At 44.6% G+C, this 22,314-nt stretch overlaps 1 long non-coding RNA gene across 1 annotated transcript; it reads right to left on the bottom strand.

Moving 5' to 3' along the window:
• Positions 1–10,367: 10,367 nt before the first annotated feature.
• On the bottom strand, positions 10,368–20,406 carry LOC129519773 (uncharacterized). The gene is made up of 5 exons (XR_008666441.1): positions 20,185–20,406; positions 17,919–18,742; positions 16,879–16,998; positions 12,507–12,584; positions 10,368–11,761 (listed from the first exon to the last, which is right to left on the bottom strand). It is a non-coding gene; the product is annotated as an uncharacterized LOC129519773 (long non-coding RNA).
• Between the last annotated feature and the right edge of the window lie 1,908 nt (positions 20,407–22,314).

Genomic DNA, 22,314 nt, shown 5'->3' with positions numbered 1-22,314 from the left:
GAAAATGCTCCTGAAGTAATAGTGATTAGAAAAGTCAACTCACTCTGCAAAACATACATTTATAGAATCAGGTTTTTTTTTTTTCTTTCTTCTTTTTTTTGTCCTAGGTAAAAAAAAAAAAAAATCCAGCAGTCTTTTTTTTTTAATTTTTTATTTATTTATGATAGTCACACACAGAAAGAGAAAGAGGCAGAGACACAGGCAGAGGGAGAAGCAGGCTCCATGCACCAGGAGCCCAACGTGGGACTCGATCCCAGGTCTCCAGGATCGCGCCCTAGGCCAAAGGCAGGCGCCAAACCGCTGCGCCACCCAGGGATCCCAAAATCCAGCAGTCTTGAGTGATATACAGATACCTTGCCACCCATGACTGACTTTGATGGCTCAGGGCAGGACCTCCTGGGAAGGCACTCAGTAAGCAATGGCAATGGGTTCAGGGATACAAGGAAAACTTTCTTCATGGCCTCATAAGGGAGGTCAAAGTGCAGGAGGACACCCCTTGGAAGTATCAAGATATTGGTGCTGACCAGGAATTTGGGAGAGGATTCTCTCTTGGGGCCAGATTGCTGCTTACAAGAAGAAAATGAGCACTCTCGGCCTACCCCGGAAAGGGTCATTAGGAAAACACAATGCTCCATTATAGCATTGACCCTCTAGTAATTTATTTGATTGTGCACACATCCGTTTCTGACTCCAATAGAGCATAAGCTTCTCTTGTGGCAGCTTTACAGATCTGATGGGAAGAAAGGGCTAAATCTTGTCTTGAAGCTGCATTTTCATCAGCTTATGTTTTGAGAATACAGGCTTAGATCCACGAGGATGGCATTTGCACTCTTTTCATAAGATTTCACACTTTTCATATACTATTATCATCATCATCCTGATGTTAATGGGATGGTTTGGGGGTGGCTGCTGAAGATTATGGTCAGGCCAAATCCCCCCACACCTCCTCCTTTCCAAAGGCCCCTCCCCCTGGCCTCTCTCTTATTGATTTTTTTAAAGATTTATTTATTTGAAAGAGACAGAGAGGGAGGGAGAGAGAGAGAGAGAGAGAGAGAGAGCCAGCCCAAGTTGTGGAAGGGGCGCAGGGAGAGGAAGGATCTCAAGCCGACTTCCGACTGAGCCCTGAGCCCCAGTGAAGGGCTGGATCCCATGCCCCTAAGATCATGACCTGAGCCCAAGTCAAGAGTCACATGCTTAACCAACTGAGCCACCCAGACACCCCATCTTTCTTGTTGATTTGTTTAATCGCTGATGTCCAGCACATAGTGAGTAATGATGGTATTGAGCATAAAAGACACCAAAAATGAAGGAATAGAAAAAAGAGACCATAGAATACAAATGTCAATCTAATCTTCCAACATCTGAATTTTGGACATGTTTTCCATCATTAATTATTTTTAGCCTTTCCAGTGGGATATAGAATAAGGGGCAACAGGATAATCATACTCGATGGAAAAAATTAATTTTAAAATTTTCCCAAACAAGGTGTCCTGGAGACCACAGAGGAGGGAGTGCAGCGGGCTATTGTCTTAGAGCAATTCACGTAAAGGTGTGAATGGCAAGGATATTCTCCAAGCTGGGTGCAGGTCAGACCTCTATAACTGCTGCCCCATCCACTCTCTCCTAACCAAACTGCCTTGACCCCCAAAGCCTCCGAACCTTCTGTCAGGCCAGGTGCAAGAGGCAGAGACTAAAGAGCCCCTAGAGATAAAAGGCTGTCACGAAAGCCCCATAAGCTTTTCTTCCCCAGGATATGGCATTAGAGAAGCCATCTGAGCTAAAACGATTATCGCTGGGCTGCTGCCAACAGAGAATATTCTATTCCCAGCTTAATAAAAAAAAAATAAAAGAAGATGTAAGTTGAATCCAAATGAAATATAATTCTATTTCCTTTTTATCCAAGTGATTTCAGTGGACAAAGGATAGGAGCTCTGCTGAGAGCAAATTAAATGAGTCCTCTGATGCATCACAGTGGCTTTTAGGGCAGTGAGGCCAGAGGGAGGTAAAGCCCCCCCCCCCCCCCCACCGCAAGGCATGTCTCAGAATAAAAAGAGAGGGAGGTGAGGGTGAATTAAAGCTCTGCCCTACTGGTATCCCCTCTCCCCATAGGGGCGTGTTCATCCCCTGGAAAATCACTGCTATAAGCAGTGGGGAGTTACAGAAAGCTCCGAGTAGGGGAGTGGCAAGACCGAAAGTAGCATTTAGGAAGCTAAACTTGTCAAGTCTCATTCAGTATTTGTTGAATGAGTGATTGAGATTAAGAACAATGGGATGCCCAGGTGGCTCAGTGGTTTAGCGTCTGCCTTTGGCTCAGGGTGTGATCTTGGGGTCCGGGGATCCAGTCTTACATCGGGCTCCCTGCATGGAGCCTGCTTCTCCCTCTGCCTGTGTCTCTGCCTCTCTCTCTGTGTGTCTCTCATGAATAAATAAATAAAATCTTAAAAAGAAAAAAAAAGAGATTAAGAACAAGACAGACACAGGGGTTTGGCCACTTCTATATATGGATTTCAGTAAAGCTCTCTGAAGAAAGGATTAGAAAATGATGTTCAATCAATGCCACAGCTATAGCTTTAGGTTATTTATTGCTTCCTATTTATTGCTCGCTATTTCCTTATTCTTAAGTTAATGTAGCAAAAGTGTTGAATAGATTTGACTTGTAGAAAGTGATAAAACAGCTTTTACTTTTGCTCTTACAGATCCTGTGAAGTTTATCTGCTAAGGTCATTGTTCCCTGCCCTGGATAAATGCGATTCACTCATAGGCAATACACAGTCGGTCCTGTCAGCATTGAAGTCACAAACACCATCTAATGCACCCATTAGAATACTCAGCCCTGGTGGAGCACCCGGGTGGCTCGGTTGGTGGAGCACCAGACTCATGATTTCAGCTCAGGTCATGAGATCGAGCCCTGCGTCCAGCTTCCCACCCAGCGTGGAGTCTGCTTGAGATTCCCTCTCTCTGTCAAATAAATAAAAGATAAATCTTAAAAAAAAAAAAAAAGAAAGAAAGAAAAGAATACCCAGCCCTGGAAATAATTAAGACTCTGAATTTTATTTACTGTCAAGTTTCCATTTGTCAGACAACACCACTGGTGGCTGGTGGCCCACATTCTCCCTTTGTTTCTCTTCTTTTGGCCCTCTTCCTTCCTTGGGCTCCCCCCCAGGGCTAGAACACACACAGAGAAAGGAAAGACAGAAGCAGGAACCAGTGTTGCTTCTGTTTTATCTGCCATTGCTTGGCTTTGTGCTGAGCAGGCTTCTGTTCACAGTTGAGATTCTCATTTTCTTAAGCACCCTGGTGGGGGGCCCTCCTGCTGGGTTCTCTGGAGATGTGTTGATGCCCCTTCCTTGGCTGGCTGCCCCCCCACCTTTTCTGTGGACCCACTCACTCTTGGAACCCCACCGCCTCCTGTGGATGGTCTTCTAGGCAGACCCTAAGACAGCCTGGGGAGGGCAGGTCCTTGACCTTGTACACCCTTGCGTCCTGCTACAGGAGGAGATGGGGTAATTTTCCAGGTGAAGCAGTCACTTGCCTTGACTCCACCACCCCCACACAGCTAACCAGCCTCTCTCCCGCCCTGCATGTTTTCCGGGGCAGCTCATCATTCCTCAAACTCCAGGCTACACACATCAGCCCCTCAAAGTGGTGGTGTTCAAGGTCCCCCAGGGCTTGAGGGGGGAGGTTTAGGCATCCCATCTCTTATTTCCTCATGGGAGGGGAGGGCTTGAAGTTCTCAGCATGAATTTCCCCCAAGAAATCCTTCCCAACAGAATCCTCCCTCCTGCTTCTTACTCTCCGAAAACTTTTCATTTTTTATTTTTTATACTTTTAAAAAATTTTTATTTATTTATTCATAAGAGACACACACAGAGAGGCAGAGACACAGAGAAGCAGAGGGAGAGAGGGAGAAGCAGACTCCCTGCAGGGAGCCTGATGCGGGACTCGATCCTAGGACCCCGGGATCAGGCCATGAGTTGAAGGCAGATGCTCAACTGATGAGCCGCCCAGATGCCCCTCCAGAAACTTTTTATATTCTTGAAGTACAAAAGAAGTCCCTGGATAAATGTCCTGAATTTTTGAAGGTATATCACAGATTCTTTTTTTTTCTTTTTGAGATTCCTCTTACAGCACTCTGTCTCATATAATACTTTGGTAAGTGAGAGCTATAATATCAGTCCCTCTGGAGAAATAGAAGAGAGTGCTCTATTTAACATCAGGTTACATTCACTTAAATTCTATGTAGGGCGTCCCATAAAGTAAGTTAGATTTTTCTTATTTAATATTCTTGCCCTTTCAAAGCTTGAAAAGTCCCCAAATTGGTAAATGATGTTTGCAATCTTTACTGATCAAAGCTGTTACTTGGCCAGCAGCACTAGCTCTGGGTTGAGTACATTTCACACTTCGAGGGGACACTCTTTAAGGAATTAAGTGCAAAATTAGGAATACAAAACTGGCCATAAAAATAAATATTTACTTAGAATGAGAAAAAATTATAACAAATCACAAATTTTAAGATGCTGGCTGTACCACAAACACCAAAAATCCAGAAAAATTACATAGTGCGTTTATGAATAAATGGTCTTTAACACATATCTCTGGGTTTCTTTTGAATTTTGATATGATCAAAATTTCTGAATGGATATAAAAGATTATATTGAAATTAAGGCATACAAAGGACTAATTAAAACACATTTAAAAAAATCCCTACAGCCTGCTTCTCCCTCTGCCCATCTCTGCTTCTCTCTCTGTGTCTCTCAGAATAAATAAAATCTAAAACCCTCCCCCCAAAACCCTACATTGCATTAGCTACTCGATTATGTAATCACACTATTTTTTTTTAATGATTTATCCATTTCAGTGATAGAGAGCATGGATAAAAAATTGCCCATTAATTTTGAGCAAAACCCAAAATCATTATACATGTTTATAAACAAAGCAACATATACAATATTAAGAATAATGTGATTACATGGGGCACCTGGTGGCACAGTTGGTTGTCATCTGACTCTTGGTTTTGGCTCAGGTCATAATCTCAGGGTGGTGGAATTGAGCCCCACATTAGGCTAAACGCTGAGCACAGACTGTGCTTGCGATCCTCTCTCTCCTTCTCCCTTTGCCATAAAATTACCCATAAAATTATGGGTACTTTTTTATCCCATTTTGTTTAAAACTGCTATTCAGGATGTGACCCAAGATATTGGATTGAACCTTTTTTAAAAAATTAATTTTAATTTTTAAAAATAGTTTCCATGCCCAGTGCAGGGCTTGAACTCCTGATCCTGAGATCAAGAGTCAGATGATTTAGCCAGCCGAGTTCCCCTAATATATTGGATTTTTAAAATAAACGACCAAACAAACATAGTTACCATAGAACTGGGGTTGCTTTGTGCCTCCCAAGCACAAGAATTCTGATAAGTTCTATTTTGTGTGATTTACATAAAAGAATATTGTGGGCTTGTTACTGCATACGATGCTTACTCAGTATGTTCCTGGCAGGACAGAATTTTTGTTTTGACCGGGCATGTATGAGAATTAAATCCTCTGCTTATAATTGTACATATCTTAAGATTGGCAGAATTTTTCACAGACTAGCTTCTTGCTTCATTATTTTGGAAACCTGTTTCTTCTTCAATACCCATATGCTTTTAATGCTCAGTACAATAGGTCATGTTCATATTGCAGTATGACCCCTGGCATTGCCAAAGCAGGCAGTGGGAATGAGGCCAGAAGCCATTCCTGCCCCAGAATAGCTAGCAATAACTTAACTAGATGTGAAAGTAAACCACATAAATATAACCTACTTAACCCAGACTCTGTGGATCTTCAACTCAACTTCCCCTTAGCTGAATCCTAAACCCGTGGTCTCTCCAACACCACCCTACTGATGGGCAAGTGTAACAGAGGATGAGTTGGAGAGGAAAGAGACAGAGGTCTCCTCTAATTGTGGCTAACATACTTCCAAATTTTACAAAAGCATGTTACCACGTGAACACATTGATTGCCCCCCCCCTTGAAAGAGAGAGATGTGGGCACATGAGGGCCATGGAATGTCATTAACTTCAAGATAAATCTGTCCTGCCAAAGAGAAATGAGTCCTGTTTGGATGAGCCACCTATTCACAGCACATTTGCACATTTACAGCATTGGTGCATTGGGGTGCTTGTGGGCAAATGCAGGTTAGTGTGTGTGACCACCAACAGGTAACAGTTGCTTACCTTCCAACAAATTCAGGAACCGAATAGAATTTTCCTATGTTTTAAGTTTCATTCCTTAGGAAAGTGATGACCTCATTAGTGTGTTCACATGTCATTGAAAGGTGTCTGCCTTAGAAAGTAAAGGCATTTTAGTAAACTGGCAAGGAGGAGACTCGTGGAAGGATCATGAAAGGGGTGGATGGTGCTCAGACCCTGGGCAGGTGAAAGAGAGCACGGTAAGATGTCCTAATTATCAGTTTAAGCTTTCTCTTTTGCATACTTGTATTCTATAAGTGAATAGTCACAGGAATGATTTCAGCTGGAGTACTAGAATACTCAACTAATAGTGGCTTAAATAATAGAGCTTAAAATAATAATGGTAATTAATCCTTAGTACGAAAACTTTGAAGGTAGGTGATTTGCTAATTCTGATATGTTGGGACAATTTGTCCTTTTCTCTATGATTTTCATGGTGGTTGCCACAGCTCTACACGTCATTCATCCAGAGGCAGAAAATGGGGGGCAGGGGCACTGAGAGAATATGTGCCTTTCTCCTTTTAGCAAGGAGGACAAATCTTTTCTAAACATTTTCCTACTAGAATTCCTCTCTAGGTCTGATTGGCCCAAACTGGGGACATGGACATCCCTAGGTGTAAGGGGGAATTGAGATGGTGGCTCTGGCAAAGGGACATGGGAGTTTCATGGTTGGTTTAGTCATGCTTCATCATTCTGGGCTGGGCATATGGTTTTTCTGAACAAAAATATAGATTCTATTATTAAGAAGAAAAAGGGAGTGGCTATTAGGAGGCAACTAATGGTATATACAACTGAAACTTTTGTGTTGAGTATCCTAAAACTATCTTTTACTTGTCAATTACTAAAGTATTATAAATCAAGAAATACATGAATACAAACTATCATTCAGTTAGCCAATACTCTGTGCCAGGATCTGTTGCTAGATGTTAAAGATACTTTCCTGCAGTTAGCCTGCAAGATGGATATTATTATCATTATTTTATAGAGAGATTAGATTACCTTCCTATTAGGGAAATAAGTGGCTCCATTTTGATTTTATCATTAAAGCCTTTGCCTTTCTTGAACATCAAATAAATCATATACGATATTCCCCTTTGTTTCTTGCTCAATATTAGGCCTGTGATTCATTCATGTTGTTAAGAATATCATCATTCATTTTTTATTGCTGTGTATGATTCCACTGCTGGAAAATATCATGATTTATTTATCCACTCTACTGTGGATATTTGGGTTGTTTTCAGTTGAAAGATATTATGAATAAAACTGTTTTTTAACATTCTTAATATGTACCTTTTGGCATTCCTTTCTGTTGGATTTACATGCAGAAGCAGCGTAGGGTATTTTTAGCTCTAGTAGATATACTTTACATTTAAGGGTTTAAAGATTTTTAAATCTTTAATTAAATTTGGAAGACTTAAATATTTTGAAATCTTTAAAAGATTTCCAAAGTGGTTGCACCAAGTTACACTCCCACCAGTAATTTATGAAAGAACCATCTGCCAGTGTTTGGTTTTGTTGTAGAGAAGGTGATAAGACATATGGAAAAGGAAAAGTTGGGCAAGACAAGGGGGATTGTTAGGGCTGGGGAAAGTGGAGCAGGTTGAAATTCTAAATAGAGTAGTTAGGATACTACTCTATTTTTTTTTTCTTTTTGAGAAGGTGACATTTGAGCAAAGCCACAAAGGAGGCAAGGAAGTGAGCAATGCAGGCACATGGGAAATGTTGGAGGCAGAGGGAGAGCCACTGCAAAGGCTGTTAATAGAGACCATGTGTGTTCAAGTCAGGGTAACAGGTCAGTGTGGAAGAAGAAGGGTGGGGTCTCCTGGGTGGCTCAGTCAGTTGAGCATCTGACTCTTGGTTTCAGCTCAGGTCATGATTGGCATCTGGCTCTGCATGCTCAGCAGGGAATCTGCTTGAGAGTCTCTCTCCCTCTCCCTTTGTCCCTACACTCCCTGCCCCCACTCACTTTCTCTCTCTCTCTCTCTCCCTCAAATAAATAAACCTTTTAAAAAAGATTTTATTTATTTATGAATGAGAGGCACAGAGAAAGAGAGGCAGAGACACAGGCAGAGGGAGAAGCGGGCTCCATGCAGGAAGCCCAATGTGGGACTTGATCCCAGGACCCTGGAATCACACCCTGAGCTGAAGGCAGTGGCTCAACCACTGAGCCACCCAGGCGTCCCACAAATAAATAAATCTTTTTTAAAAAAGAAGAAGCATGAGTGAGGGGGAAGCAATAGAAGATAATATGGGAGGCACATGGTGTCCGAGCCACAGGATCTTTGAAGACATGGGAGGACGTCTCCTTTTACTCTGAGTGACACAGGGAGTCACAACAGCATTTTGAGCAGATGAATGACATAATCTGACTTACATTTTAAAGAGGTCATTCTGGAGGCTGGGTTGAGAGCAGGCTGTAGGATGGGAGCAGAGAGAGCAGTTAGTAAGCTATCATGGGAAGTGATGGTGGTTTTTGGATTAGAGTGGTGGCACTACTGAAACTGGTTAGATTCTGAGGGTATTTTGAAGGTAAAGCCATCATTTTTTTAAAGCCATTATTTTAAAAAAAATTGATTTATTTGAGAGAGAGAGAGCTGTGTGCGCATGCTTGCACACATGCAAGCAGAGGAGGGGCAGAGGGTGAGGGAGAGAAGCAGACTCCCTGCTGAGCAGAGCCCAACACAGGGGTGGGTGTGGGAGGCTCGCTGGATCTCACCAATCTAAGATCATGACCTGAGCCAAAACCAAGAGTTGGAGGCTTAACTGAGCCACCCAGGTGCCACAGAGCATAAAAATGATTTTTTTATTGACATCACCAGCTTTAGCATTAGCAACACTATGGGGATAATAATGGTTATCATTTTTCAACCTCTTACTGTGTCTATACTCAGTGTTTTATTATCCTCATAAACTAAAGTTCAAAGACATTAGGGAACCTCCCTAAGAACACACATTTCATAAGAGATTAGAGACCAGGGGTTCAATCTTAGCTCTAGCAGATGTCAAAGCGACTGCTCCTAAAACTCCTTTATCACTAGGATCTGGTTCCCTTTTTGCCTACCCCAGTCAGTGCCTTATACATAAACAGGTGATCAATATCTTTATATTGAATTCATTGACACCATTCACTGTTTCCTGAACTTTGCTTCCGAATTTTCTTAAAAACATGGTTTTACTGTTACATTTATATACAGCTAACTTTACTTTTTTGGGTATATAGTTCTATGACCTTTTAACATGCATAGATTTGTATAATTGTTATCACAATCAGGATGTAGACAATTTTCATCCCTTTCCCCCTCCTCAAATTCTCTTATGCTGCACCTGTGTAGCCAAACCCTCTCCCACCCGTAATTCCTGGGAACTACTAATCTGTTCTTTATCTCTATCGACTATAAACATGAGTGTACAAGTTTTTGTGTGAGCATAAGTGTGCAGTTTTCTAGGGTAAAAACCTGGACATGTGTTTGCTGGTTCATGTGGGTAAGGTTTAACTCTGTAAGAAACTACCAACTTGTTTCCAAAAGCAAATATATCATTGTGCAAGTCAACCAGCACTGTATGAAAGTCATAGTTGCTCTTTATCTTTGTCAATGATTGGTATTGCCAATTTTGTTTTTACATATATTTTAGCCATTCTAATGGGTATGCAGTGGTACGTCATTGTGGGACACCACTTATTTTTGAAATGTACAGTGAAAGTGTTTTGAGACTCCAGAATATAATTTATAGGCTAAATTCCAAATGATTTGTAAATAAATGCAGTATAGGCATACTTGGAAAAATTTACCCCCTGCCTTTTTGATCTTTCCATTTGGAGATTGTGTTATTATGATATAACACATATAAATAACACAACCTGCTTGCAAGACTTCCAATAAGAAGTTCCCTATGAAATAGGCCTAGGCTTTGCTTTTCTTTTAGGGATATTGTAGAAGTTAGATCATCAAAGCTCATGAGATAATGAATGGAAAATTGCTTTAAGGGACAAGGACATATGTTACTACTCTTATAAAAGATGCAGTTACTTCTTAACGAAATGAGGACTGAGTACCTAATATAGCGAAAGTATCATGTAAGATACGTTCTATGGAGAATGTAAGTATAAAACAGAGCTTCTATCCTCATGGCATTTATTATGTGTTACGCAGAGAAGTAAAATGTCAAAACAATTTGAGTAACTATTCCGGTAATGCAGGAATACACATTATAAGGCTTTATCTAATTTTGTAGAATGATTGTACAAGCAATAAAATATCATGCACATTTTTCTATGACACACACGTATACGTTTATACGGTGCACTATCACAAAGTATTTGTTTCCTCTCACAATAACCCGTGAGGTTCCTAAGTCCAGGATTAGCTCAGTTCCCTAAGCAGGTGAAGAAATTTGAGCTGGGCTCAGCAGAACAGGTGAGGTCTTGACATTAGAGAACAGGGAGAGGACATTCCAAGCAAATAAAGTGTCACAAGCCAAAGTGCAGAGATGGAAGGTGCAAGTACATGTCTACCTGTGAGCAGATCAGTAGGCCTGTTGACCGAGGAGTACTAGTGACAGCTGTCGTCAATTGGGCATCGACTGTGTGGCAAGCACCAGGCTAAGGCCGATACACAGGCTACCTTATTAAAATATCAACCACCAAAAAATATATATATAAATAAAAAAATAAAACAGTAAAAAAAAAATATCAACCACCTTGCATAGAAACGAAGGATTTAGAACCTTCCACACAGTTACATAGCCAATAAGTTGGGGACCTGGGGTTCTAGCCCAGGCTGTCTAATTCTAGCCCCTGACCTGGACACTACACTTAACACTAAGGCTAGAAAGGACGCTCGAGGCCAGACGGTGGAGGGCTGGGATGCTGGAACTTTTGCCCAGAAGGCTCGTGGTTCTCTATCTTTTCCTGAGCGCGGTACCTTTGGGGAACAGGGTACCTGGAGGGACGACACCTCCAGAAAGTGGCTCAGCACCAGCACGGTCCGGGAAGGGCACGACAGCTCCAGCCTGTGTGTGCCAATGCTGCTCCACCTGTCCTGAGACGGGTGTGCCTCTCAAGGAAGGGTCCCTTTGGCCCATCTCCACCAGAGAGACGCCACCAGAGCCTGGAAGCCTTCAGCAGAGAGCTCGGGGGACCTCCCCTGAGTGTCCAGGCCAGGGTCCCCGGCGGTCCGCCTAGCTTGGGCGCGAAGACAGAGCTCGGCGGGCCCGGGGACAGCTGTCTGCGGGGACCTGGTGGGGTCTGGGGACTAGGAGGCTCTGGGGGCGACGGGGAGGGTGCATTTAGGCCGCAGGGACTTCGCAGACTGTGTCTTCACGGGGAGCGCCGTCCCCGCAGCACCGAGCCTGGGAGCCTGTTGTCACGTCGGCCGCGGCCACCAGAGGGCTTCCCCGCCTCGGCCGAGCCAGCCTGGGGCGCAGGGGCGCTGACGGTCCGGCGAGGCCCTGGAACGTCGGGGCTTGGGTCTCCAACAGTCGCTTTTCATGGACACGCAGGGCTGGAAGGTCTCCGGCTCCACTGACAGTGGCTGGAAACGGGGCGGAAGGTGGAGGGATGACTTGCGGATTGCAGGTGCCGGGGGAGCCGGGAAACTCAGGCGTGAGGTTGTCCCAGGTGCCCGGGCGCCCAGGTTAGAGACCCTGCAGGAGCCCGCGGCTGGAGCGGCCTGGGCCCGTGCGCACGAGTGTGTGGTGCACGTGTAAATATGTGGGCACGTGTATACACGCATACAGGTGCACGTGTGTGAGTGTGTGCGGGCGAGGGGGCGTGTGCACGTGTAAATAGGCGTGCATGCCTGGGAGAGCGTGGAGCACCTAAGCATGCCTCCGGGAAACAAGGAAAACAAATGATGAGGTGAAGGGAAGTGAACTGGCGTCTCTGCTTCAGCACTAATTAGCTCCCATCAGTTTTGACGGAGCCGAGATGCGAGACGCCAGTGAGCAAAGGCTGGAAAGCTCAGCGGCGGGGGGTTGTGCGGTCGGAAAAGCCACTGAAAAGCCACTGGGCAGCAGGCTCGCAGAGCAAAGGCCATCTCAGGAGCCTGGGGCCTGGAGCCGAAGATGGGCCATTCCCAACCTGAGACGCAGGTGTCTGCGTCCTCTCCGCCCGGCCAACAGCTCTGCGCGCTGGTCGAGGTCTTTCTAAAGGCCACCTCCCTTTTTGAGGGGTTAACAGCTACCTGCCTCACCTTCCCCTGGCAGTTTTCTCTATCTCCTTGCCAGGCTGGCCTCTGTCACATTTCCCCGAGATGTGGGGACAGCCCTCTTACTCACCAGCTGCTCAGGCGCCTGGCTTCAACCTGTGTCTGCACTCGGTCATGTTGCCTTATCCTTGGGCTCTCCTTTGAGCACCTGTGAAGGGTTGGAAGCACAATGGTGAAGGCAGAAACATGGATTGTTGGGGGGTTGGTGAGAAGGAGCTGCTCTTTCATCTCTAGACCTGTGTGTATGTGTACTTGCGTGGGAGTGAGTGGGAAGGGTGGTGAGAGAAAGTGATGTTAGAGAAGCCGGAGGCAGGCCGTCACCCCTCATAGCTGGGGTCCCTGGCTGCAGGCCCCGCATAGGCCCAGAAACACTGGTTCAGCTGGGCCATGAGTGTCCCCCAACTGGCTAAAGTACATGCCCAACCTCAGAGCACACGGTCTTTCCTGGGCTCTCACAGGCGCTTTCCGAACACCAGGCCCCTCGAGCAGCATGGCTATGAGATTTTTTTTTTAAAGCCCCTCCATACGCTGCAAGTTCTCCTAATACTTGTATACTTGAGTGTGTGGGGAGGGCCACTTCATCATTTCATTTACATCCGATAAATCAAGAGTCGTTGCTCCTTAGAAATTCTTTGTAACACTTGTGGTTTGTTGTTAGTCTTTTAATAGTCCCTGTTCTTATTTGCCTCTTCAGGGCACAAGTGGCCCAGTCCCGATTTCCTTCCCAATGCGGCTCTTCCTTCATAGTTCACTAGATTGAATAGTTGTGGGAGTTCTTAAACTTTAATAATAATAATTTTTAAAAAAATCTCTTGAGGAGCTTGTTTTATTTTTTTCCATTGTTGATTTTTGATCTTTCTTTCTTTCTTTCTTTCTTTCTTTCTTTCTTTCTTTCTTTCTTTTTCTTTCTTTCTTTCTTTCAAGTAAATTCTACCCCCAATATGGGGCTCAAATTCAGGACCCTGAGATCAAGACTTGCATACTCTACCAACTGAGCCAGCCAGATACCCTGAGTAGATTGTTTTATTTTTTTTTTAAGATTTTATTTATTTATTCATGAGAGACACAAAGAGAGAGGCAGAGACACAGGCAGAGGGAGAGGCAGGTCCCCGCACGGAGGCTGATGCAGGACTCAATCCCAGGACCCTGGGATCACCACCTGAGCCAAAGGCAGACACTCAACAACTGAGTCACCCAGGCATCCCTGAGTAGCTTGTTTTAAAGGTGGATTTCTAAAAGGAGCGAAGGAAGGAAGAAAGAAAGATTTCTCAGGCCCCACTCAAATCTATGGCATCAGAATTTCTGAAGCGAAGAACAGGAGTTTACATTTTACCACACCCCCAAGATCCTAAGTCAGGTGGCCTAGCTCAGTTGGTTGAGTGCCTGACTCTTGATTTGGGTTCAGGTCATGATCTCAGGGTCATGAGATCAAGTCCCTCACTGGGCTCTGCACGCATTGGGGAGTCTGCTTGGGATTCTCTTTCTCCCTCTCCCTCTGCCCCTCCCCTGCTCCCTTCTCTTTCAAAATAAATAAATAAATCTCTTTTAAAATTAAAAAAAAAAAAGAATACATGCTGAAACGTGGTGCTGAAGGATGCCTTGGATCCATTTTTTTTAAATGTTGAGTTTCTAGAGTTATTTATATGTCTTCTAGACACAAGGCCTTTGTTGGTTGCGTGATTTATAAATCTTTCCTCCCAGCCTCTTATTTGTCTTTTCACCCTTTTACAGAGTCTTTCACAAAGCAAAAGTGTTTAATTTTGATGAGGTCTAATTTGTAAATTTTTTCTGTGATAGATCATGTTTTCAGGGTCAAGTCTAAGAACTCTGCCTAGCCCTGGATCCCAAAGATATTTTCCTGTGTTCTTTTCTACAAATTTTACAGTTCTATGTTCACATGTGAGTCCACGATCCATTGTGAGTTAATTATTGTATTAGGTGTGGGGTTTGGGTCCAATTTTTCCAGCATCATTTATTGAAAAGGCTATTTCTCCTCCATCGGATTGCTATTATTCCTTTATCAAAACTAGTCGGGAGGGGATCCCTGGGTGGCTCAGCGGTTTGGCGCCTGCCTTTGGCCCAGGGCGTGATCCTGGAGTCCCGGGATCGAGTCCCACGTCGGGCTCCCGGCATGGAGCCTGCTTCTCCCTCTGCCTGTGTCTCTGTCTCCCTCTCTCTCTCTCTCTCTCTATGTCTATCATAAATAAATAAATAAATCTTTAAAAAAAAAAAAACTAGTCGGGAGAATATTTGTGTGGCTCTAGATCTGGGTTCTTTATTCCGTTCCACTGATCTATGTGCCTCTTCCCTCCATGCTGTTTTGATACTGTAGTTATACGTAAGGCCTTAATGTTGGAAGAGTGATTTCTCCCCTTCATTCTTGTTTTTCAACATTGTCTTGGCTATCCTAGGGCCTTTTCCTTTCCATATCAATTTTGGAATAAACTTCTCAAGGCCAGCAAAGAAACCTGCTCAGATTTTGATGGGAATCATGTGAATGCCGATCAGTTTTAGGAAAGGACTGTATTTTTTTTCTTGCAGCAGAATTTTTGGAGAGCAAGGTTTAACCAGAGCGGTTCTAAAGTCTTACCTTGTTAAATGTTTCTTGCTTGGGATATACTTCTACTTTCTGGTTGCAGAGAAAAAACTATGTGGAGAAATGGGGCAGCTACAGCTGGTGCAAGGTTCACGAATAAACCTTCTTCCAACCTAGAATCCTAGGAACTAAGTAGATGCAACGCTTCAAATTGGCTCCTTTAGGGCACATTCTAGCTTCTTGGGATTCCTCTGCCGTCTTTAGGAAAACAGAACAGAGATGCCTTAAGAGAAGTAGGTTGTACTTCTTGGGTCTGTGGGAACCAAATGTTTACTTTATTCCCTCCATCCTCACATCTACAATGCCAGAGATGAAAGATTGAATGAATTTAAGGGATTACTGGAAACACGCCACTCACCAGCAGGAATTGTTTGGAGGGTGGGAGAAGATATAGTGGCCCAAAAAAGGATGGTTTTGTTGAAGGTCTTTTTTTTTTTTAAAGATTTATTTATTTAATTGTTCATGAGACACACACACACACACACACACACACAGAGAGAGAGAGAGAGAGAGAGAGAGGCAGAGACACTGGCAGAGGGAGAGGCAGGCTCCATGCAAGGAGCCCTACGCAGGATTTGATCTGCGGACTCTGGGATCATGCCACCACTGAGCCACCCAGGCATCCCTGTTGAAGGTCTCAAGATCTCACGCTCCAAGGGGCACCTGTGAGGGGGGTGGGGTGCAGTCGGTTGAGAGTCCAACTTTTGCTTTCAGCTCAAGTCATGATCTCAGGGTCGTGAGATTGAGCCCTGAGCAAGCCCCTCACTCAGATGGGAGTTTCCTTCTCCCTCTGCCCCTCCCTCTGCTCATGCTCTCTTTCTCTTTCAAATAAATAAATCTTTAAAAAACCAAAAACAGGGGCACCTGGTGGCTCAGTCTGTTAAGCATCTGCCTTCAGCTCAGAACATGATCCCAGGGTCCTGGGATGGATCCCCGCATCGGGCTCCCTGTCAGTAGAAGAGTCTGCTTGACCCTCTCCCTCTGCCTGCCGCTCCCCCTGCTTGGGCACTCTCTTGCTTGCTCTCAAATAAATAAACAAAATCTTTACAAAGAAAAACAGAAACAAAACCAAAAAGCCCTCATGCTCCAGAATGCCTGCTTGTGTGCTCTTCATATTTCTTGTCCATTACGGAAGCAGCTGGCAACATGAGTTCCTCATGTTCCTACATCCTTTTCTTCGGCATCATTCTTCCTCCCAGTCACACCCTTTAGTTCTCCAATTTGTTCTCATTTTTAGTCAGTGATTCAGATATTTGGCATGTTAACGTTCATGTTAACACCAGATGAAGTGAACTCGGTTTCATTTCTGTCCTCATCTAAAAGTTGGCCCCAAACCAGTTCAAAGAATCTCTGAATTTTTCCTTTTCCAGTGTAAGCTACGTGTGACACCCCCGTTAGTGGTCTGAGGTAAATTGGCTTTTGTGACGGGTGTCATATGCAGGGAGCTACAAGGACACATTTGATAAAAGGGACTACTTACCTGGAATTTGCCCTCAGAACACTGTAATCTTGACCGTGTCAGTTCTGTGCACCCCCAGAGCTTTAGTGGGTTCTTTAATCCTGACTTGTATAGGGGTCATCAAAAGCTGTATTGAGAGTGACTAACTCCCCATGTGGAATGAGAACTGGATCCAGTCAGCTAAACAACTTGTATTGTATCAGTAACATCCAAATGTGGTATCCACCCAATCAGCTTCCAGAAGCATCCAGTGTGGCATAAGCTAAAATGCCTCCGTCTTAGGGAATTAGTGACACCTTTAATTGGGTGTGGCTGAAGAAATGACTTTACAGAAGCTAAAAACCTCTTCCCCAACTCCTTCTCCCAGTTTTCGTTGTCCTGTATTACCCATCCTCTTGTGTCTTCTGCTGTGTCACACTGGAATGGTTCCTTCTGTAACTGGCGTGGTCACCGGGTCCCATTCCCCCAGTAGTTCCTTCCTGTGAGAGCATCTCCAGGGCCTGTGGGCTGGAACCCAAGGGAAATGAGGGTGGAGTGTTGCTGAGCTAACCCAGCAGCTACATATGCTTTCTGCGTTCTCTCCTTGGACAATGAGCGCACACGACTGCCTTGCTTAGGCCTTACAGAAGCTTGTCGGGCAGGGCTCAGCACTATGGAGACAGTAATGCTGTGGGACTAAGGCATCCACTGTCTGTTCTTTGCTAAACTCACGTCCATCACTAGTGCAAAAATTGCAGCCATCATCCTTCTCCCCCACCGTTTCTGCCCCAATCACCTCCTCCCAGGCCGGCCAGACTCTCTCCCTCGATCTGCAGGAGGAAGAGGGGATCTTCTTGGGTAAACACAGGGGCGCCCTGGTTTCCTGGTTACACCACTCTGTCCTTCCTTGGCCCGAGGCCCTTGCACTAATTGCAGAGAGCTCTCAGTTCATAGGGGCTTGCTTCTTTCAGTGGTTGCTCGCTGCAGAAACTGCTAGACAGGGGCGGGTGGGGGGGTGCTATCTCTCCCTGACATCTGCATGGACTCTGTCTCTATAGATTGCGGGGATGAGAGTGCTTTTTACGAGAGTAGCTTTTGTGGTGGGACGTCAGAAGCTTCCAGATTGCACATAACCTAAAACAGGTTTTCCTCACTGAGCAGAAGCCATGGATACTTCCTGTGTTGCAATACGAGCTCATTAGGGCCGTGGGGCTGGGAGCCTGGAGTGGGCGGTGGGGCGCTGTCCTGGCTGCAGAGCGCTTCCTACAGGTCCCTCCCTGCTTCTGTCGCCTGGGCAGGACGGAGCCACCCCCCTTCCTCTTCCCCGAGCCCTGTCCCTGCTCAGCACCCCTGTGCCCTCTCTAATTTCCCTCTTCCTCATGCAGTCCAGCTGCCTGTTGAGGCTTCTCTCCCGGTATCTACAGCCTTCTGATCAGCTGGTGATTTACCTTCAATCAGGGCCAGACTGTGGTCCCCAGATTCACACCTCTTCCTTCGCTTAGTGAGGAAAGGGTCGCCTTCCCTTCCTGCCACCGCTTTCCCTGGTAGCCGCCTGTCGTGCTGAGTAATACAGTCCTCCAAGTGGGAAGGTGTAACTGGCAGTGCGAGAACGCACCTGTCCGAAGCCGTCCAGGTGACCACGTCCATCACAGGCAAGTTCGAATCCTGGCACCCGAGGAGGGGCTTTCACGCCCAGTCTCATGTCCAGTCTCAAGTTCTTGAGTTGTTCATGTGAAATCTAGATGGCTAGAAACTTCTTGCTGTTTCCCTCCAGCCAGGAATTCATTTCCTTGCAGGCCGCCGGGTCGGGCCATCCTGGGTGGTCAGGGATGGGGAGGGCGCTGCAGGGCCTGGTGGCCGAGTCCCATCCCCAACAGTTAGCGTCATCGGGCCAGGAAGCTGCCAGCCAGTACCAGTACCAGATGATTTTTGAGGCTCATGAGGCTGGTTGAGTCGCGTGGAAGAGACATTAAATCTGGAGGACGAAGAGAGCAGACAAGAGGAGAGTCGGAGCCTGAACGGGGCACAGATGGGCCGAGGGGTAGTTGAAATGCACCCACCTTCCCCGGGCTTGGCCAGCGGGGGACGTGCTCTCAAATGGCCAGTGGGAGCCATCCGTCAGTTTTAGTCTCGTCCAGGCAAGATCTCCGGTGGGACATGATGGGGCTGGAAGCCCTTGCTCCTGCCCACGCCTCCAGCTACTTGCCCTCACCAGAAACCATCATGCTCTCTCTGGCCCTTGAGGCTGAATGTGTCTCCTTCCTCCGAACCCCTGTAACATGGATTAGTATTCATTGCAATAAATAATGTATTGATAATGTATTATATTCTTGACATTATATTAATATATGTTAATAATAATATATTACTGTGCATTTATATATTAGCATTATGTGTCATATAATATTAATATTATAGATAACATTATACAACATTAAGAAAATATATTGGTATGTTACGTAATAACTTTATTTATTTATTTATTTATTTTTTGCCTTTTTTTTGGGGTCTTGGTTTTAATTTTATAAATTAATTTTTATTGGTGTTCAATTTACCAACATACAGAATAACACCCAGTGCTCATCCCGTCAAGTGTCCCCCTCAGTGCCCGTCACCCATTCACCCCCACCCCCCGCCCTCCTCCCCCTCCACCACCTCTAGTTCATTTCCCAGAGTTAGAAGTCGGGTCTTGGTTTTAAATGGGAACTTCTTCAAACTGTTTTCCCTACCTGCAGACCCTCCAGACCCTCCAGACCCTGGTCAGGTGCTCTACCTCCTTGCCCTTAGAACCCTGTATTCACAGGTAATGTGCATCCATGTGCCTTTTTGTATCCTTCATTAGACTGTAAGCTTAATATGAAAGCCAGAAGGGATGTGTATAGTACAAGATTCAGCACATTGTGCCCCCCAAATAGTTGGGCTTGGCTATGGAGAGGCAGCCAGGGAATTTGGGAATTTCTGGAAAAGGAACACAAAAACTCACAGGTAAACTCCAGTGTCTAGAGGGCAGAGAAGGGCCCTTCATAAGTCAGTTACCACTTACTGAGAATATTTCCCATGCTGGGTACCGGAGTCCCCCCAAATAACCAGAGCACACTTGGAAATTGATAGAGGTTGCTCAAGAAGCAGGAGAGTGAACAGTCAGTCATTTGGGAGATCTGTCCTGAGTTTAGTGGCCTAGCCACCAGTCTGGGGTCTAGGGTCAGGGCTCTTCTCAGAGGGAGGGCTAACGAGGGTCTGAGAGAATAGCAGGCTCCCAGCTTCGACCTGGTCCTGAGAATGGGCCCCCAAGGAACACCAGGCAGCACCAGATCCCACTGGCTGCCACTGAGGCCATCAGATCCTGGCTGATCTCAGCAGGGGATGCAGATCCATCAGTTTTCAGATGTGCTACGGCCCTGGGCCAGGAAGGAGACTAAACTACACAAAGTCTGTTAAGTCCTTCCTACTTCTCATACCTCAGAATTGCCTCTTAGGTTTAATAAAAATTAGATTCCCAGGCTTCTCCTTACAGCTACTGAAATGAAAACCTCTGGAGGTTATGTCTCAAGTCTGAGAAATTTTAATGGGCTCTGATGGGATGAACTAGAGCAGGAAAACCAGTAGATTTCACATTGGAATCAGTGGGCAAACTCTCCCATCTGTGGGCTGATTCTGACTGTATTCCTTTGCTAGGGCAGCTCTAACAAAGTATCACAAAATTGAGTGACTTACACAACAGAAACATATTGTCTCACGGTTCCAGAGGCTAGAAGTTCAAGTTCAAGGTGTCAGCAAGACTGGTTCCTTCTGAAGCCTGGGCGGAAGAATCTGTTCCATGCCTCTCTCTCTTAGCTTCTGGGTGTTTGCTCTGAATCTTTGGTGTTCATTGGCTTGCAGATGCTCAGCCCATCTCTGCTTTCAAGTTCATATAGCATTCTTCCTATGGTGTGTCTGTCCCTGTGTCCAAATCTCTCTTCTTTTTTGGAAATAAAGATATCATTATTATAGGGTTATGATCTCCGTCTAACTTGATTACCTCTATAAACACCGTATTTCCAAGAAGGGTTACATTCTGAGGTACTGGGGATTAGGGCTTCACCATATCTTTTGGGGGGGACATATTTCAACCCATAACACTGACCAAGTAGGAGAATTGGTTGGGGAACTGTAGAAAGATAGTAGATTCTGATCTGAGAGTTCAAAATTTGAGTGCTGCTTCTGACCTGCTTTCAAAACTCTTAAGATAACATTTGGAGGGACCCTTGGGTGGCTCAGTCAGTTAAGCCTCTGACTCTTGATTTCAGCTCAGGGTCCTGGGATCAAGGCCTGCATCCAGCTCCATACTCAGTGGGGAGTCTGCTTGGATTCTCTCTCTCCCTCTCCCTCTTCCTCTATCCCTCACCTACTCATGCATGTGCACATGCACTCTCACTCTCTCTCTCTAAAATAAATAAAGAAGTCTTTTCACAAAAAAGATAAAATTTGGGAATTTCTGGAAAAGAAACACAAAAACTCACACGTATAATAGAAAGATCCAACCATGAGACATAGATAACTCTCAGAAATAAAATTCTGGGGGAACCCCGGGTAGCTCAGCAGCTTAGCGTTGCCTTTAGCCCAGGGCCTGATCCTGGAAACCCAGGATCGAGTCCCACATCAGGCTCCCTGCATGGAGCCTGCGTCTCCCTCTGCCTGTGTCTCTGCCTCTCTCTCTGTGTGTCTCTCATGAATAAATAAATAATCTTTTTAAAAAATAAATAAAATTCTGGTAACACAAGTAAAAGTGATCCTGAAGGAATCATTCTGTCTGCAAAGAGAGCTCTTTGGTTAGTTCTTACTATAAGGAGTCATTGGTGGTGGAAGAACTGTTGATGGAAGGGGTACAGAGTCAACAAAGAATATAACTTGTAAAAGAAAGCTAAGAGTGAAGCTTGGAACATCTTATAAAAATTCTAAGGGCAATGAAATGAGCTTTGTTACACATGTAGAGAAAGAAGAACAAATGTGGAAGAGGTGATGGATGTTAACTAAGCTTACTGTGGTGATCATTTTGCAATATATACATATATGGAATCATTGTATTGTATACCTTAAACTTCTACAAGGTTATATGTCAAATATACCTCAGTAAGGGTGGCTCAGTTGGTAAGCATCTGACTCTTGGTTTTGGCTCATGATCTGGGGGTCATGAGATCAAGCCTCATGCTTTTAACATGGAGTCCTCTTGAGATTCTTACCCTTCCCCTGCTCATGCACTCTCTTTCTCTAAAAATAAATTAAATTTAATTTTTAAAGATAAAATAAAAATTTATTTTTAGAGACAGAGAGCATGAGAGTGCATGAGCGGAGGGAGGAGCAAAGGGAGAGGGAAAAGTAGATTCCCCACTGAGCACAGAGCCTGATGTGGGGCTGGATCTCACAACCCTGAGATCATGACCTGAGTTGAAATCAAGAGTCAAATGCTTAACCAAGTTAGTCATCCAGTTGTCCTAATAAATAAATATTTAAAAAACCCTACAAATATACCTCAGTAAAATTGGAAAAGAAAATGTGAATGGAATAAAGAAAGGAAAATATTGATTTTTGTTTTTAGTAAATGATTTTTATTATAAAGAGACAAATGTAGTAGAGACACCACATGAAACAGAAGATACATCAGTAGATGATAGTAGACATCTGTCTATTTTGTTATGAATTCTTTAATGAAAGAATAAATTTCAAATTGTAAAAAGGCAGCTCAAAGATAGGGAAAAAGGAAAAGAAGTCAAATATAGATGAGATGACAGAGAGAAATCACCTAGTTGTCTTAAATGAGTTAAAATATTTACACTACACGAGGTGTTTGTAAATTTTTTTCCATAA

This window comes from Nyctereutes procyonoides, unplaced genomic scaffold (assembly GCF_905146905.1).
Source record: "Nyctereutes procyonoides isolate TBG_1078 unplaced genomic scaffold, NYPRO_anot_genome, whole genome shotgun sequence".
Lineage (NCBI taxonomy): Eukaryota > Metazoa > Chordata > Mammalia > Carnivora > Canidae > Nyctereutes > Nyctereutes procyonoides.
Note: the sequence above shows the minus strand (reverse complement) of the source record. Positions and strands in the feature narration are given on the sequence as shown.